This window comes from Pristiophorus japonicus, chromosome 12 (genome assembly GCF_044704955.1).
Source record: "Pristiophorus japonicus isolate sPriJap1 chromosome 12, sPriJap1.hap1, whole genome shotgun sequence".
In the NCBI taxonomy this organism is placed as follows: domain Eukaryota; kingdom Metazoa; phylum Chordata; class Chondrichthyes; family Pristiophoridae; genus Pristiophorus; species Pristiophorus japonicus.
In genome coordinates, this window is record NC_091988.1 from 115,520,206 (window position 1) to 115,537,102 (window position 16,897).

At 56.6% G+C, this 16,897-nt stretch overlaps 1 protein-coding gene across 1 annotated transcript in view; it reads left to right on the forward strand.

Moving 5' to 3' along the window:
- Window positions 1-16,897, forward strand: part of LOC139277436 (transcriptional repressor CTCF-like) — a 551,966-nt gene that overhangs the window by 85,102 nt on the left and 449,967 nt on the right. The window lies entirely within an intron of this gene.

Here is a 16,897-nt window from a genome sequence, read left to right on the forward strand (position 1 = left end):
ATACTCCCCCCGTGTCTCTCCGATACTCCACCCGTGTCTCTCCGATACTCCACCCGTGTCTCTCCGATACTCTTCCCCCAGTCTCTCTGATACTCTCACCCAGTCTCTCTGATACTTTCCCTCCGTGGCTCTCTGATAACTCTCTCCGTGTCCCTCCGATAACTCTCCCCATGTCCCTCCAATACTCTCCCCGTGTCCCTTGGATACTCTCCCCGTGTCTCTCTGATACCCTCCCCCAGTCTTTCTGATACTCTCCCCCAGTCTCTCTGATACTTTCCCCGCGTCTCGGATACTCTCCCCGTGTCTCTCCGATACTCTCCCCCAGTCTCTCCGATACTCTCCCCTAGTCTCTCCGATACTCTCCCCCAGTCTCTCCGATATTCTCCCCGTGTCTCACCGATATTCTCCCCGTGTCTCTCCGATAGTCTCCCCCAGTCTCTCCGATACTCTCCCCGTGTCTCGCCGATACTCTCCCCGTGTACCTCCGATACTCTCCCCCAGTCTCTCCGATACTCTCCCCTAGTCTCTCCGATACTCTCCCCCAGTCTCTCCGATATTCTCCCCGTGTCTCTCTGATACTCTCTCCCAGTCTCTCCGATACTCTCCCCCAGTCTCTCCGATACTCTCTCCCAGTCTCTCCGATACTCTCCCCCAGTCTCTCCGATACTCTCCCCCAATCTCCCCGATACTCTCTCCCAGTCTCTCCGATACTCTCTCCCAGTCTCTCCGATACTCTCCCCCAATCTCTCCGATACTCTCCCCCAGTCTCTCCGATATTCTCTCCCAGTCTCTCCGATACTCTCCCCCAGTCTCTCCGATATTCTCCCCGTGTCTCTCCGATACTCTCCCCCAGTCTCTCCAACACGCTCCACCGTGTCTCTCTGATACTCTCCCCCCGTGTCTCTCTGATACTCTCCCCCAGTCTCGCCGATACTCTCCCGATGTCTCTCCGATACTCTCCCCCCATCTCGCCGATATTCTCCCCTCGTGTCTCTCCAATACTCTTCCCCAGTCGCTCCGATACTCTTGCCCAGTCTCTCCGACACTCTCCTCGTGTCACTCCGATACACTCCCCCTGCCTCTCTGATACTCTCCGCCAGCATCTCCGATACTCTCCCCCAGTCTCTCCGATACTCTCCCCCCGTGTCTCTCCAATACTCTCCCGCCAGTCTCTCCGATACGCTCCCCCCGAGTCTCTCCGATACTCTCCCCCAGTCTCTCCGATATTCTCCCCCCGTGTCTCTCCAATACTCTCCCCCCAGTCTCTCCGATACGCTCCCCCCGAGTCTCTCCGATACTCTCCCCCAGTCTCTCCGATACTCTCCACTAGTCTCTCCGATACTCTCCCCCAGTCTCTCCGATATTCTCCCCGTGTCTCTCCGATACTCTCTCCCAGTCTCTCCGATACTCTCTCCCAGTCTCACCGATACTCTCCCCCAATCTCTCCCCCAGTCTCTCCGATACTCTCCCCCAATCTCCCCGATACTCTCTCCCAGTCTCTCCGATACTCTCTCCCAGTCTCTCCGATACTCTCCCCCAATCTCTCCGATACTCTCCCCCAGTCTCTCCGATACTCTCTCCCAGTCTCTCCGATACTCTCCCCCAGTCTCTCCGATATTCTCCCCGTGTCTCTCCGATACTCTCCCCCAGTCTCTCTGATACTCTCCCCGTGTCTCTCCGATACTCTCCCCAAAGTCTCTCCGATACACCCTCGCAGTTTCTCCGATACTCTGCCCTCTGTCTCTCCGATACTCTCTCCCAGTCTCTCCAATCCTCTCTCCCCGTGTCTCTCCGATAGTCTCCCCCCGTATCTCTCCGATACTCTCCCCCCGTGTCTCTCCGATACTCTTCCCCAGTCTCTCCGATACTCTCTCCCAGTCTCTCCGATACTCTCCCCCCGTGTCTCTCCGATACTCTCCCCCCGTGTCTCTCCGATACTCTCCCCGTGTCTCTCCGATACTCTCCCCCTGTGTCTCTCCGATACTCTCCCCCCGTGTCTCTCCGATACTCTCCCCGCCAGTCTCTCTGATACTCACCTCCCAGTCTCTCTGATACTCTCCCCCAGTCTCTTCGATACTCTCCCCCAGTCTCACTGATACTCTCCCCGTGTCTCTCTGATACTCTCCCCCAGTCTCTCTGATACTCTCGCCCAGTCTCTCAGATACTGTCCCCCCAGTCCCTCCGATACTCTCCCCCAGTCTCTCCGATACTCTCCCCGTGTCTCTGATACACTCCCCCAGTCCCTGTGATACTCTCCCCCAGTCTCTCCGATACGCTCCACCCGTGTCTCTCTGATACTCCCCCCCCCCCCCCCCCCCGCAGTTTCTCCGATACTCTCCCCCAGTCTCTCCAATACGCTCCACCGTGTCTCTCTCATACTCTCCCCCGGTGTCTCTCTGATACTCTCCCCCATTCTCTCCGATACTCTCCCGATGTCTCTCCGATACTCTCCCCGCATCTCGCCGATATTCTCCCCTCGTGTCTCTCCAATACTCTTCCCCAGTCTCTCCGATACTCTTCCCCAGTCTCTCCGATACTCTTGCCCAGTCTCTCCGACACTCTCCTCGTGTAGCTCCGATACACTCCCCATGTCTCTCTGATACTCTCCGCCAGCATCTACGATACTCTCCCCCAGTCTCTCCGATACTTTCCCCCCGTGTCTCTCCAATACTCTCCCCCGAGTCTCTCCGATACGCTCCCCCCGAGTCTCTCTGATACTGTCGCCCCGAGTCTCTCCGATACTCTCCCCGCAGTCTCTCCGATACTCTCCCCCCGAGTCTCTCCGATACTCTCCCCCCAGTCTCTCCGATACGCTCCCTCCGTGTCTCTCTGATACTCTCTCCTCCGTGTCTCTCTGTTACTCCTCCCCCTCAGTCTCTCCGATACTCTCCCTGTGTCTCTCTGATACTCTCCGCCAGTCTCTCCGATACTCTCCCCCGTGTCTCTCTGATACTCTCCCCGTGTCTCTCTGATACGCTCCCTCATTCTCTCTGATACTCTCCCCGTGTCTCTCTGATACTCTCCCCGTATCTCTCCGATACTCTCCCCCAGTCTCTCCGATACTCTCCCCGTGTCTCTCTGATACTCTCCCCGTGTCTCTCTCATACTCTCGCCATGTCTCTCCGATACTGTCTCCCAGTCTCTCCGATACTCTTCCCCCCATGTCTCTCTGATACTCTCCCTCAGTCTCTCTGATACTCTCCCCCCAGTCTCTCCGATACTCTCGCCCAGTCTCTCCGATACTCTCCCCCAGTCTCTCCGATATTCTCCCCATGTTTTTCCGATATTCTCCCCCAGTCTCTCCGATACTCTCCCCCAGTCTCTCCGATACTCTCCCTCCAGTCTCTCTGATACCCTTCCCCAGTCTCTCTGATACCCTTCCCCAGTCTCTCTGATACCCTTCCCCAGTCTCTCCGATACCCTTCCCCAGTCTCTCCGATACCCTCCCCCAGTCTCTCCGATACTCTCCCCCAGTCTCTCCGATACTCTCCCCCAGTCTCTCCGATTCTCTCCCCGTGTCTCTCTGATACTCTACCCGTGTCTCTTTGATACTCTCCCCGTGTCTCTCTCATATTCTCCCCGTGTCTCTCTGATACTCTCCCCGTGTCTCTCTGATACTCTCACCGTGTCTCTCCAATACTCTCCCCCAGTCTCTCAGATACTCTTCCCCCCGTGTCTCTCCGATACTCTCCCCCCAGTCTCTCTGATACTCTCCCTCAGTCTCTCCGATACTCTTCCCGTGCCTCTCTGATACTTTCCCCGTGTCTCTCTGATACTCTCGCCCAGTCTCTCCGATACTCTCCCCCAGTCTCTCCGATACTCTCCCCCAGTCTCTCCGATACTCTCCCCCAGTCTCTCCGATACTCTCACCCAGTCTCTCCGATACTCTCCCCGTGTCTCTCTGATACTCTCCCGTGTCTCTCTGATACTCTCCCCGTGTCTCTCTGATACTCTCACCGTGTCTCTCCAATACTCTCCCCCAGTCTCTCCGATACTCTTCCCCCCGTGTCTCTCCGATACTCTCCCCGTGTCTCTCTGATACTCTCCCGTGTCTCTCTGATACTCTCCCCGTGTCTCTCTGATACTCTCACCGTGTCTCTCTGATACTCTCACCGTGTCTCTCCAATACTCTCCCCCAGTCTCTCCGATACTCTTCCCCCCGTGTCTCTCCGATACTCTCCCCCCAGTCTCTCTGGTACTCTCCCTCAGTCTCTCCAATACTCTTCCCGTGCCTCTCTGATACTTTCCCCGTGTCTCTCCGATACACTCGCCCAGTCTCTCCGATACACTCGCCCAGTCTCTCCGATACTCTCCCCCCGTGTCTCTCTGATACTCTCCCCCCGGTGTCTCTCTGTTACTCCTCCCCCTCAGTCTCTCCGATACTCTCCCCGTGTCTCTCTGATACTCTCCGCCAGTCTCTCCGATACTCTCCCCGTGTCTCTCCGATACTCTCCCCAAGTCTCTCCGATACTCTCCCCTAGTCTCTCCGATACTCTCCCCCAGTCTCTCCGATATTCTCCCCGTGTCTCACCGATATTCTCCCCGTGTCTCTCCGATACTCTCCCCGTGTCTCTCCGATACTCTCCCCCTGTGTCTCTCCGATACTCTCCCCCAGTCTCTCCGATACTCTCCCCCAGTCTCTCCGATACTCTCCCTGCCAGTCTCTCTGATACTCACCTCCCAGTCCCTCCGATACTCTCCCCCAGTCTCTCCGATACTCTCCCTCAGTCTCTCCGATACTCTCCCCCAGTCTCACTGATACTCTCCCCGTGTCTCTCTGATACTCTCCCCCAGTCTCTCTGATACTCTCGCCCAGTCTCTCAGATACTGTCCCCCCAGTCCCTCCAATACTCTCCCCCAGTCTCTCCGATACTCTCCCCGTGTCTCTGATACACTCCCCCAGTCTCTGTGATACTCTCCCCCAGTCTCTCTGATACTCTCCCCCGGTGTCTCTCTGATACTCTCCCCCATTCTCTCCGATACTCTCCCTATGTCTCTCCGATACTCTCCCCGCATCTCGCCGATATTCTCCCCTCGTGTCTCTCCAATACTCTTCCCCAGTCTCTCCGATACTCTTGCCCAGTCTCTCCGACACTCTCCTCGTGTCGCTCCGATACACTCCCCATGTCTCTCTGATACTCTCCGCCAGCATCTCCGATACTCTCCCCCAGTCTCTCCGATATTCTCCTCGTGTCTCTCCGATACTCTCTCCCAGTCTCTCCGATACTCTCTCCCAGTCTCACCGATACTCTCCCCCAGTCTCTCTGATACTCTCCCCGTGTCTCTCCGATACTGTCCCCAAAGTCTCTCCGATACACCCACGCAGTTTCTCCGATACTCTGCCCTCAGTCTCTCCGATACTCTCCCCCAGTCTCTCCGATACTCTCCCCCAATCTCCCCGATACTCTCTCCCAGTCTCTCCGATACTCTCTCCCAGTCTCTCCGATACTCTCCCCCAATCTCTCCGATACTCTCCCCCAGTCTCTCCGATACTCTCTCCCAGTCTCTCCGATACTCTCCCCCAGTCTCTCTGATACTCTCCCCGTGTCTCTCCGATACTGTCCCCAAAGTCTCTCCGATACACCCACGCAGTTTCTCCGATACTCTGCCCTCAGTCTCTCCGATACTCTCTCCCAGTCTCTCCAATACTCTCTCCCCGTGTCTCTCCGATAGTCTCCCCCCGTATCTCTCCGATACTCTCCCCCGGTGTCTCTCCGATACTCTCCCCCAGTCTCTCCGATACTCTCTCCCAGTCTCTCCAATACTCTCTCCCCGTGTCTCTCCGATAGTCTCCCCCCGTATCTCTCCGATACTCTCCCCCCGTGTCTCTCCGATACTCTCCCCCGTGTCTCTCCGATACTCTCCCCGTGTCTCTCCGATACTCTCCCCCCAGTCTCTCTGATACTCTCCCTCAGTCTCTCCAATACTCTTCCCGTGCCTCTCTGATACTTTCCCCGTGTCTCTCCGATACTCTCTCCCAGTCTCTCCGATACTCTCCCCCAGTCTCGCCGATACTCTCTCCCAGTCTCTCCGATACTCTCCCCCCAGTCTCTCCGATACTCTCTCCCCGTGTCTCTCTGATACTCTCGCCCAGTCTCTCAGATACTCTCCCCCAGTCTCTCCGAAACTCTCCCCCAGTCTCTCCGATACTCTCCCCCAGTCTCTCCGATACTCTCCCTTGTCTCTCCGATACTCTCCCCCCGTGTCTCTCTGATACTGTCCCCCCCGTGTCTCTCTGTTACTCCTCCCCCTCAGTCTCTCCGATACTCTCCCCGTGTCTCTCTGATACTCTCCGCCAGTCTCTCCGATACTCTCCCCCGTGTCTCTCTGATACTCTCCCCGTGTCTCTCTGATACGCTCCCCCATTCTCTCTGATACTCTCCCCGTGTCTCTCTGATACTCTCCGCCAGTCTCTCCGATATTCTCCCCGCCAGTCTCTCTAATACTCTCCCCCCAGTCTTTCCGATACTCTCTCCCCGTGTCTCTCTGATACTCTCCCCGTGTCTCTCCGATACTCTCCCCCAGTCTCTCCGATACTCTCCCCGTGTCTCTCTGATACTCTCCCCGTGTCTCTCCGATACTGTCCCCCAGTCTCTCTGATACTCTTCCCCCGTGTCTCTCCGATACTCTCCCCCCAGTCTCTGTGATACTCTCCCTCAGTCTCTCCGATACTCTCCCCGTGTCTCTCTGATACTTTCCCCGTGTCTCTCCGATACTCTCCCCCCAGTCTCTCCGATACTCTCCCCCAATCTCTACGATACTCTCGCCCAGTCTCTCCGATACTCTCCCCCAGTCTCTCCGATACTCTCCCTCAGTCTCTCCGATACTCTCCCCCAGTCTCTCCGATACTCTCCCCCCAGTCTTTCCGATACTCTCCCCCCAGTCTCTCCGATACTCTCTCCCCGTGTCTCTCTGATACTCTCGCCCAGTCTCTCAGATACTCTCCCCCAGTCTCTCCGAAACTCTCCCCCAGTCTCTCCGATACTCTCCCCCAGTCTCTCCGATACTCTCCCTTGTCTCTCCGATACTCTCCCCCCGTGTCTCTCTGATACTGTCCCCCCCGTGTCTCTCTGTTACTCCTCCCCCTCAGTCTCTCCGATACTCTCCCCGTGTCTCTCTGATACTCTCCGCCAGTCTCTCCGATACTCTCCCCCGTGTCTCTCTGATACTCTCCCCGTGTCTCTCTGATACGCTCCCCCATTCTCTCTGATACTCTCCCCGTGTCTCTCTGATACTCTCCGCCAGTCTCTCCGATATTCTCCCCGCCAGTCTCTCTAATACTCTCCCCCCAGTCTCTCCGATACTCTCTCCACGTGTCTCTCTGATACTCTCCCCGTGTCTCTCCGATACTCTCCCCCAGTCTCTCCGATACTCTCCCCGTGTCTCTCTGATACTCTCCCCGTGTCTCTCCGATACTGTCCCCCAGTCTCTCTGATACTCTTCCCCCCGTGTCTCTCCGATACTCTCCCCCCAGTCTCTGTGATACTCTCCCTCAGTCTCTCCGATACTCTCCCCGTGTCTCTCTGATACTTTCCCCGTGTCTCTCCGATACTCTCCCCCCAGTCTCTCCGATACTCTCCCCCAATCTCTACGATACTCTCGCCCAGTCTCTCCGATACTCTCCCCCAGTCTCTCCGATACTCTCCCTCAGTCTCTCCGATACTCTCCCGGTGTCTTTCCGATACTCTCCCCCAGTCTCTCTGATACTCTCCCTCAGTCTCTCCGATACTCTTCCCGTGTCTCTCTGATACTTTCCCCGTGTCTCTCTGATACTCTCCCCCCAGTCTCTCCGATACTCTCGCCCAGTCTCTCCGATACTCTCCTCCAGTCTCTCCGATACTCTCCCCCAGTCTCTCCGATACTCTCCCCCAGTCTCTCCGATACTCTCCCCCCAGTCTCTCCGATACTCTCCCCCAGTCTCTCCGATACTCTCCCCCAGTCTCTCTGATACTCTCCCCCAGTCTCTCCGATACGCTCCACCCGTGTCTCTCCGATACTCTCACCCAGTCTCTCCGATACTCTCCCCGTGTCTCTCTGATACTCTCCCCGTGTCTCTCCGATACTCTCCCCCAGTCTCTCCGATACTCTCCCCGTGTCTCTCCGATACTCTCTCCCCGTGTCTCTCTGATACTCTCCCCGTGTCTCTCTGATACTCTCCCCGTGTCTCTCTGATACTCTACCCGTGTATCTCCGATACTCTCCCCCAGTCTCTCCGATACTCTCCCCCAGTCTCTCTGATACTCTCCCCCAGTCTCTCCGATACTCTCCCCCAATCTCTCCGATACTCTCGCCCAGTCTCTCCGATACTCCCCCCCAGTCTCTCCGATACTCTCCCCCAGTCTCTCCGATACTCTCCCCCCAGTCTTTCCGATACTCTCCCCCCAGTCTCTCCGATACTCTCTCCCCGTGTCTCTCTGATACTCTCGCCCAGTCTCTCAGATACTCTCGCCCAGTCTCTCAGATACTCTCCCCCAGTCTCTCCGAAACTCTCCCCCAGTCTCTCTGATACTCTCCCCCAGTCTCTCCGATACTCTCCCTTGTCTCTCCGATACTCTCCCCCCGTGTCTCTCTGATACTGTCCCCCCCGTGTCTCTCTGTTACTCCTCCCCCGTGTCTCTCTGATACTCTCCCCGTGTCTCTCCGATACTCTCCCCCAGTCTCTCCGATACTCTCACCGTGTCTCTCTGATACTCTCCCCGTGTCTCTCCGATACTGTCCCCCAGTCTCTCCGATACTCTTCGCCCCGTGTCTCTCCGATACTCTCCCCCCAGTCTCTCTGATACTCTCCCTCAGTCTCTCCGATACTCTCCCTGTGTCTCTCTGATACTTTCCCCGTGTCTCTCCGATACACTCCCCGTGTCTCTCTGATACTTTCCTCGTGTCTCTCCGATACTCTCCCCCCAGTCTCTCCGATCTTCTCCCCCAGTCTCTCCGATACTCTCCCCCAGTCTCTCCGATACTCTCCCCCCAGTCTCTCCGATACTCTCGCCCAGTCTCTCCGATACTCTCCCCCAGTATCTCAGATACTCTCCCCCAGTCTCTCCGATGCTCTCCCTTGTCTCTCCGATACTCTCCCCCAGTCTCTCCGATACTCTCCCCGTGTCTCTGTGATACTCTACCCGTGTCTCTCTGATACTCTCCCCGTGTCTCTCTGATACTCTCCCCGTGTCTCTCTGATACTCTCACCGTGTCTCTCCAATACTCTCCCCCAGTCTCTCCGATACTCTTCCCCCCGTCTCTCTCCGATACTCTCCCCCCAGTCTCTATGATACTCTCCCTCAGTCTCTCCGATACTCTTCCCGTGCCTCTCTGATACTTTCCCCGTGTCTCTCTGATACTCTCCCCCCAGTCTCTCCTATACTCTCCCCCAATCTCCCCGATACTCTCTCCCAGTCTCTCCGATACTCTCTCCCAGTCTCTCCGATACTCTCTCCCAGTCTCTCCGATACTCTCCCCCAATCTCTCCGATACTCTCCCCCAGTCTCTCTGATACTCTCTCCCAGTCTCTCCGATACTCTCCCCGTGTCTCTCCGATATTCTCCCCGTGTCTCTCCGATACTCTCCCCCAGTCTCTCTGATACTCTCCCCGTGTCTCTCCGATACTCTCCCCAAAGTCTCTCCGATACACCCTCGCAGTTTCTCCGATACTCTGCCCTCTGTCTCTCCGATACTCTCTCCCAGTCTCTCCAATCCTCTCTCCCCGTGTCTCTCCGATAGTCTCCCCCCGTATCTCTCCGATACTCTCCCCCCGTGTCTCTCCGATACTCTTCCCCAGTCTCTCCGATACTCTCTCCCAGTCTCTCCGATACTCTCCCCCCGTGTCTCTCCGATACTCTCCCCCCGTGTCTCTCCGATACTCTCCCCGTGTCTCTCCGATGATCTCCCCCTGTGTCTCTCCGATACTCTCCCCCCGTGTCTCTCCGATACTCTCCCCATGTCTCTAAGATACTCTCCCCCCAGTCTCTCCGATACTCTCCCCCAGTCTCTCCGATACTCTCCCCCAGTCTCTCCGATACTCTCCCCGCCAGTCTCTCTGATACTCACCTCCCAGTCTCTCCGATACTCTCCCCCAGTCTCTTCGATACTCTCCCCCAGTCTCACTGATACTCTCCCCGTGTCTCTCTGATACTCTCCCCCAGTCTCTCTGATACTCTCGCCCAGTCTCTCAGATACTGTCCCCCCAGTCCCTCCGATACTCTCCCCCAGTCTCTCCGATACTCTCCCCGTGTCTCTGATACACTCCCCCAGTCCCTGTGATACTCTCCCCCAGTCTCTCCGATACGCTCCACCCGTGTCTCTCTGATACTCCCCCCCCCCCCCCCCCCCCGCAGTTTCTCCGATACTCTCCCCCAGTCTCTCCAATGCGCTCCACCGTGTCTCTCTCATACTCTCCCCCGGTGTCTCTCTGATACTCTCCCCCATTCTCTCCGATACTCTCCCGATGTCTCTCCGATACTCTCCCCGCATCTCGCCGATATTCTCCCCTCGTGTCTCTCCAATACTCTTCCCCAGTCTCTCCGATACTCTTCCCCAGTCTCTCCGATACTCTTGCCCAGTCTCTCCGACACTCTCCTCGTGTCGCTCCGATACACTCCCCATGTCTCTCTGATACTCTCCGCCAGCATCTCCGATACTCTCCCCCAGTCTCTCCGATACTTTCCCCCCGTGTCTCTCCAATACTCTCCCCCCAGTCTCTCCGATACGCTCCCCCCGAGTCTCTCCGATACTCTCGCCCCGAGTCTCTCCGATACTCTCCCCGCAGTCTCTCCGATACGCTCCCTCCGTGTCTCTCTGATACTCTCTCCTCCGTGTCTCTCTGTTACTCCTCCCCCTCAGTCTCTCCGATACTCTCCCTGTGTCTCTCTGATACTCTCCGCCAGTCTCTCCGATACTCTCCCCCGTGTCTCCTGATACTCTCCCCGTGTCTCTCTGATACGCTCCCTCATTCTCTCTGATACTCTCCCCGTGTCTCTCTGATACTCTCCGCCAGTCTCTCCGATATTCTCCCCGCCAGTCTCTCTAATACTCTCCCCCCAGTTTTTCCGATACTCTCCCCCCAGTCTCTCCGATACTCTCTCCCCGTGTCTCTCTGATACTCTCCCCGTGTCTCTCTGATACTCTCCCCGTGTCTCTCTGATACTCTCCCCGTATCTCTCCGATACTCTCCCACAGTCTCTCCGATACTCTCCCCGTGTCTCTCTGATACTCTCCCCGTGTCTCTCTCATACTCTCGCCATGTCTCTCCGATACTGTCTCCCAGTCTCTCCGATCCTCTTCCCCCCATGTCTCTCTGATACTCTCCCTCAGTCTCTCTGATACTCTCCCCCCAGTCTCTCCGATACTCTCGCCCAGTCTCTCCGATACTCTCCCCCAGTCTCTCCGATATTCTCCCCATGTTTTTCCGATATTCTCCCCCAGTCTCTCCGATACTCTCCCCCAGTCTCTCCGATACTCTCCCTCCAGTCTCTCTGATACCCTTCCCCAGTCTCTCTGATACCCTTCCCCAGTCTCTCTGATACCCTTCCCCAGTCTCTCCGATACCCTTCCCCAGTCTCTCCGATACTCTCCCCCAGTCTCTCCGATACTCTCCCCCAGTCTCTCCGATTCTCTCCCCGTGTCTCTCTGATACTCTACCCGTGTCTCTTTGATACTCTCCCCGTGTCTCTCTCATACTCTCCCCGTGTCTCTCTGATACTCTCCCCGTGTCTCTCTGATACTCTCACCGTGTCTCTCCAATACTCTCCCCCAGTCTCTCAGATACTCTTCCCCCCGTGTCTCTCCGATACTCTCCCCCCAGTCTCTCTGATACTCTCCCTCAGTCTCTCCGATACTCTTCCCGTGCCTCTCTGATACTTTCCCCGTGTCTCTCTGATACTCTCGCCCAGTCTCTCCGATACTCTCCCCCAGTCTCTCCGATACTCTCCCCCAGTCTCTCCGATACTCTCCCCCAGTCTCTCCGATACTCTCACCCAGTCTCTCCGATACTCTCCCCGTGTCTCTCTGATACTCTCCCGTGTCTCTCTGATACTCTCCCCGATTCTCTCTGATACTCTCACCGTGTCTCTCCAATACTCTCCCCCAGTCTCTCCGATACTCTTCCCCCCGTGTCTCTCCGATACTCTCCCCCCAGTCTCTCTGGTACTCTCCCTCAGTCTCTCCAATACTCTTCCCGTGCCTCTCTGATACTTTCCCCGTGTCTCTCCGATACACTCGCCCAGTCTCTCCGATACTCTCACCCAGTCTCTCCGATACTCTCCCCGTGTCTCTCTGATACTCTCCCGTGTCTCTCTGATACTCTCCCCGTGTCTCTCTGATACTCTCACCGTGTCTCTCCAATACTCTCCCCCAGTCTCTCCGATACTCTTCCCCCCGTGTCTCTCCGATACTCTCCCCCCAGTCTCTCTGGTACTCTCCCTCAGTCTCTCCAATACTCTTCCCGTGCCTCTCTGATACTTTCCCCGTGTCTCTCCGATACACTCGCCCAGTCTCTCCGATACACTCGCCCAGTCTCTCCGATACTCTCCCCCAGTCTCTCTGATACTCTCCCCCAGTCTCTCCGATACTCTTCCCCCCAGTCTCTCCGATACTCTCGCCCAGTCTCTCCGATACTCTCCCCCAGTCTATCCCATACTCTCCCTTGTCTCTCCGATACTCTCCCCCCGTGTCTCTCTGATACTCTCCCCCCGGTGTCTCTCTGTTACTCCTCCCCCTCAGTCTCTCCGATACTCTCCCCGTGTCTCTCTGATACTCTCCGCCAGTCTCTCCGATACTCTCCCCGTGTCTCTCCGATACTCTCCCCAAGTCTCTCCGATACTCTCCCCTAGTCTCTCCGATACTCTCCCCCAGTCTCTCCGATATTCTCCCCGTGTCTCACCGATATTCTCCCCGTGTCTCTCCGATACTCTCCCCCTGTGTCTCTCCGATACTCTCCCCCAGTCTCTCCGATACTCTCCCCCAGTCTCTCCGATACTCTCCCTGCCAGTCTCTCTGATACTCACCTCCCAGTCCCTCCGATACTCTCCCCCAGTCTCTCCGATACTCTCCCTCAGTCTCTCCGATACTCTCCCCCAGTCTCACTGATACTCTCCCCGTGTCTCTCTGATACTCTCCCCCAGTCTCTCTGATACTCTCGCCCAGTCTCTCAGATACTGTCCCCCCAGTCCCTCCAATACTCTCCCCCAGTCTCTCCGATACTCTCCCCGTGTCTCTGATACACTCCCCCAGTCTCTGTGATACTCTCCCCCAGTCTCTCTGATACTCTCCCCCGGTGTCTCTCTGATACTCTCCCCTATTCTCTCCGATACTCTCCCTATGTCTCTCCGATACTCTCCCCGCATCTCGCCGATATTCTCCCCTCGTGTCTCTCCAATACTCTTCCCCAGTCTCTCCGATACTCTTGCCCAGTCTCTCCGACACTCTCCTCGTGTCGCTCCGATACACTCCCCATGTCTCTCTGATACTCTCCGCCAGCATCTCCGATACTCTCCCCCAGTCTCTCCGATATTCTCCCCGTGTCTCTCCGATACTCTCTCCCAGTCTCTACGATACTCTCTCCCAGTCTCACCGATACTCTCCCCCAGTCTCTCTGATACTCTCCCCGTGTCTCTCCGATACTGTCCCCAAAGTCTCTCCGATACACCCACGCAGTTTCTCCGATACTCTGCCCTCAGTCTCTCCGATACTCTCCCCCAGTCTCTCCGATACTCTCCCCCAATCTCCCCGATACTCTCTCCCAGTCTCTCCGATACTCTCTCCCAGTCTCTCCGATACTCTCCCCCAGTCTCTCCGATACTCTCTCCCAGTCTCTCCGATACTCTCCCCCAGTCTCTCTGATACTCTCCCCGTGTCTCTCCGATACTGTCCCCAAAGTCTCTCCGATACACCCACGCAGTTTCTCCGATACTCTGCCCTCAGTCTCTCCGATACTCTCTCCCAGTCTCTCCAATACTCTCTCCCCGTGTCTCTCCGATAGTCTCCCCCCGTATCTCTCCGATACTCTCCCCCCGTGTCTCTCCGATACTCTCCCCCAGTCTCTCCGATACTCTCTCCCAGTCTCTCCAATACTCTCTCCCCGTGTCTCTCCGATACTCTCCCCCCGTGTCTCTCCGATACTCTCCCCCGTGTCTCTCCGATACTCTCCCCCGTGTCTCTCCGATACTCTCCCCGTGTCTCTCCGATACTCTCCCCCCAGTCTCTCTGATACTCTCCCTCAGTCTCTCCAATACTCTTCCCGTGCCTCTCTGATACTTTCCCCGTGTCTCTCCGATACTCTCTCCCAGTCTCTCCGATACTCTCCCCCAGTCTCGCCGATACTCTCTCCCAGTCTCTCCGATACTCTCCCCCCAGTCTCTCCGATACTCTCTCCCCGTGTCTCTCTGATACTCTCGCCCAGTCTCTCAGATACTCTCCCCCAGTCTCTCCGAAACTCTCCCCCAGTCTCTCCGATACTCTCCCCCAGTCTCTCCGATACTCTCCCTTGTCTCTCCGATACTCTCCCCCCGTGTCTCTCTGATACTGTCCCCCCCGTGTCTCTCTGTTACTCCTCCCCCTCAGTCTCTCCGATACTCTCCCCGTGTCTCTCTGATACTCTCCGCCAGTCTCTCCGATACTCTCCCCCGTGTCTCTCTGATACTCTCCCCGTGTCTCTCTGATACGCTCCCCCATTCTCTCTGATACTCTCCCGTGTCTCTCTGATACTCTCCCCGTGTCTCTCTGATACTCTCCCCGTGTCTCTCTGATACGCTCCCCCAGTCTTTCCGATACTCTCTCCCCGTGTCTCTCTGATACTCTCCCCGTGTCTCTCCGATACTCTCCCCCAGTCTCTCCGATACTCTCCCCGTGTCTCTCTGATACTCTCCCCGTGTCTCTCCGATACTGTCCCCCAGTCTCTCTGATACTCTTCCCCCCGTGTCTCTCCGATACTCTCCCCCCAGTCTCTGTGATACTCTCCCTCAGTCTCTCCGATACTCTCCCCGTGTCTCTCTGATACTTTCCCCGTGTCTCTCCGATACTCTCCCCCCAGTCTCTCCGATACTCTCCCCCAATCTCTACGATACTCTCGCCCAGTCTCTCCGATACTCTCCCCCAGTCTCTCCGATACTCTCCCTCAGTCTCTCCGATACTCTCCCCCAGTCTCTCCGATACTCTCCCCCCAGTCTTTCCGATACTCTCCCCCCAGTCTCTCCGATACTCTCTCCCCGTGTCTCTCTGATACTCTCGCCCAGTCTCTCAGATACTCTCCCCCAGTCTCTCCGAAACTCTCCCCCAGTCTCTCCGATACTCTCCCCCAGTCTCTCCGATACTCTCCCTTGTCTCTCCGATACTCTCCCCCCGTGTCTCTCTGATACTGTCCCCCCCGTGTCTCTCTGTTACTCCTCCCCCTCAGTCTCTCCGATACTCTCCCCGTGTCTCTCTGATACTCTCCGCCAGTCTCTCCGATACTCTCCCCCGTGTCTCTCTGATACTCTCCCCGTGTCTCTCTGATACGCTCCCCCATTCTCTCTGATACTCTCCCCGTGTCTCTCTAATACTCTCCCCCCAGTCTCTCCGATACTCTCTCCCCGTGCCTCTCTGATACTCTCCCCGTGTCTCTCCGATACTCTCCCCCAGTCTCTCCGATACTCTCCCCGTGTCTCTCTGATACTCTCCCCGTGTCTCTCCGATACTGTCCCCCAGTCTCTCTGATACTCTTCCCCCCGTGTCTCTCCGATACTCTCCCCCCAGTCTCTGTGATACTCTCCCTCAGTCTCTCCGATACTCTCCCCGTGTCTCTCTGATACTTTCCCCGTGTCTCTCCGATACTCTCCCCCCAGTCTCTCCGATACTCTCCCCCAATCTCTACGATACTCTCGCCCAGTCTCTCCGATACTCTCCCCCAGTCTCTCTGATACTCTCCCTCAGTCTCTCCGATACTCTTCCCGTGTCTCTCTGATACTTTCCCCGTGTCTCTCTGATACTCTCCCCCCAGTCTCTCCGATACTCTCGCCCAGTCTCTCCGATACTCTCGCCCAGTCTCTCCGATACTCTCCTCCAGTCTCTCCGATACTCTCCCCCAGTCTCTCCGATACTCTCCCCCAGTCTCTCCGATACTCTCCCCCCAGTCTCTCCGATACTCTCCCCCAGTCTCTCCGATACTCTCCCCCAGTCTCTCTGATACTCTCCCCCAGTCTCTCCGATACGCTCCACCCGTGTCTCTCCGATACTCTCACCCAGTCTCTCCGATACTCTCCCCGTGTCTCTCTGATACTCTCCCCGTGTCTCTCTGATACTCTCCCCGTGTCTCGCCGATACTCTCCCCCAGTCTCTCCGATACTCTCCCCGTGTCTCTCCGATACTCTCTCCCCGTGTCTCTCTGATACTCTCCCCGTGTCTCTCTGATACTCTCCCCGTGTATCTCCGATACTCTCCCCCAGTCTCTCCGATACTCTCCCCCAGTCTCTCTGATACTCTCCCCCAGTCTCTCCGATACTCTCCCCCCAATCTCTCCGATACTCTCGCCCAGTCTCTCCGATACTCTCCCCCAGTCTCTCCGATACTCTCCCCCAGTCTCTCCGATACTCTCCCCCCAGTCTTTCCGATACTCTCCTCCCAGTCTCTCCGATACTCTCTCCCCGTGTCTCTCTGATACTCTCGCCCAGTCTCTCAGATACTCTCCCCCAGTCTCTCCGAAACTCTCCCCCAGTCTCTCCGATACTCTCCCCCAGTCTCTCCGATACTCTCCCTTGTCTCTCCGATACTCTCCCCCCGTGTCTCTCTGATACTGTCCCCCCCGTGTCTCTCTGTTACTCCTCCCCCTCAGTCTCTCCGATACTCTCCCCGTGTCTCTCTGATACTCTCCGCCAGTCTCTCCGATACTCTCCCCCGTGTCTCTCTGATACTCTCCCCCAGTCTCTCCGAT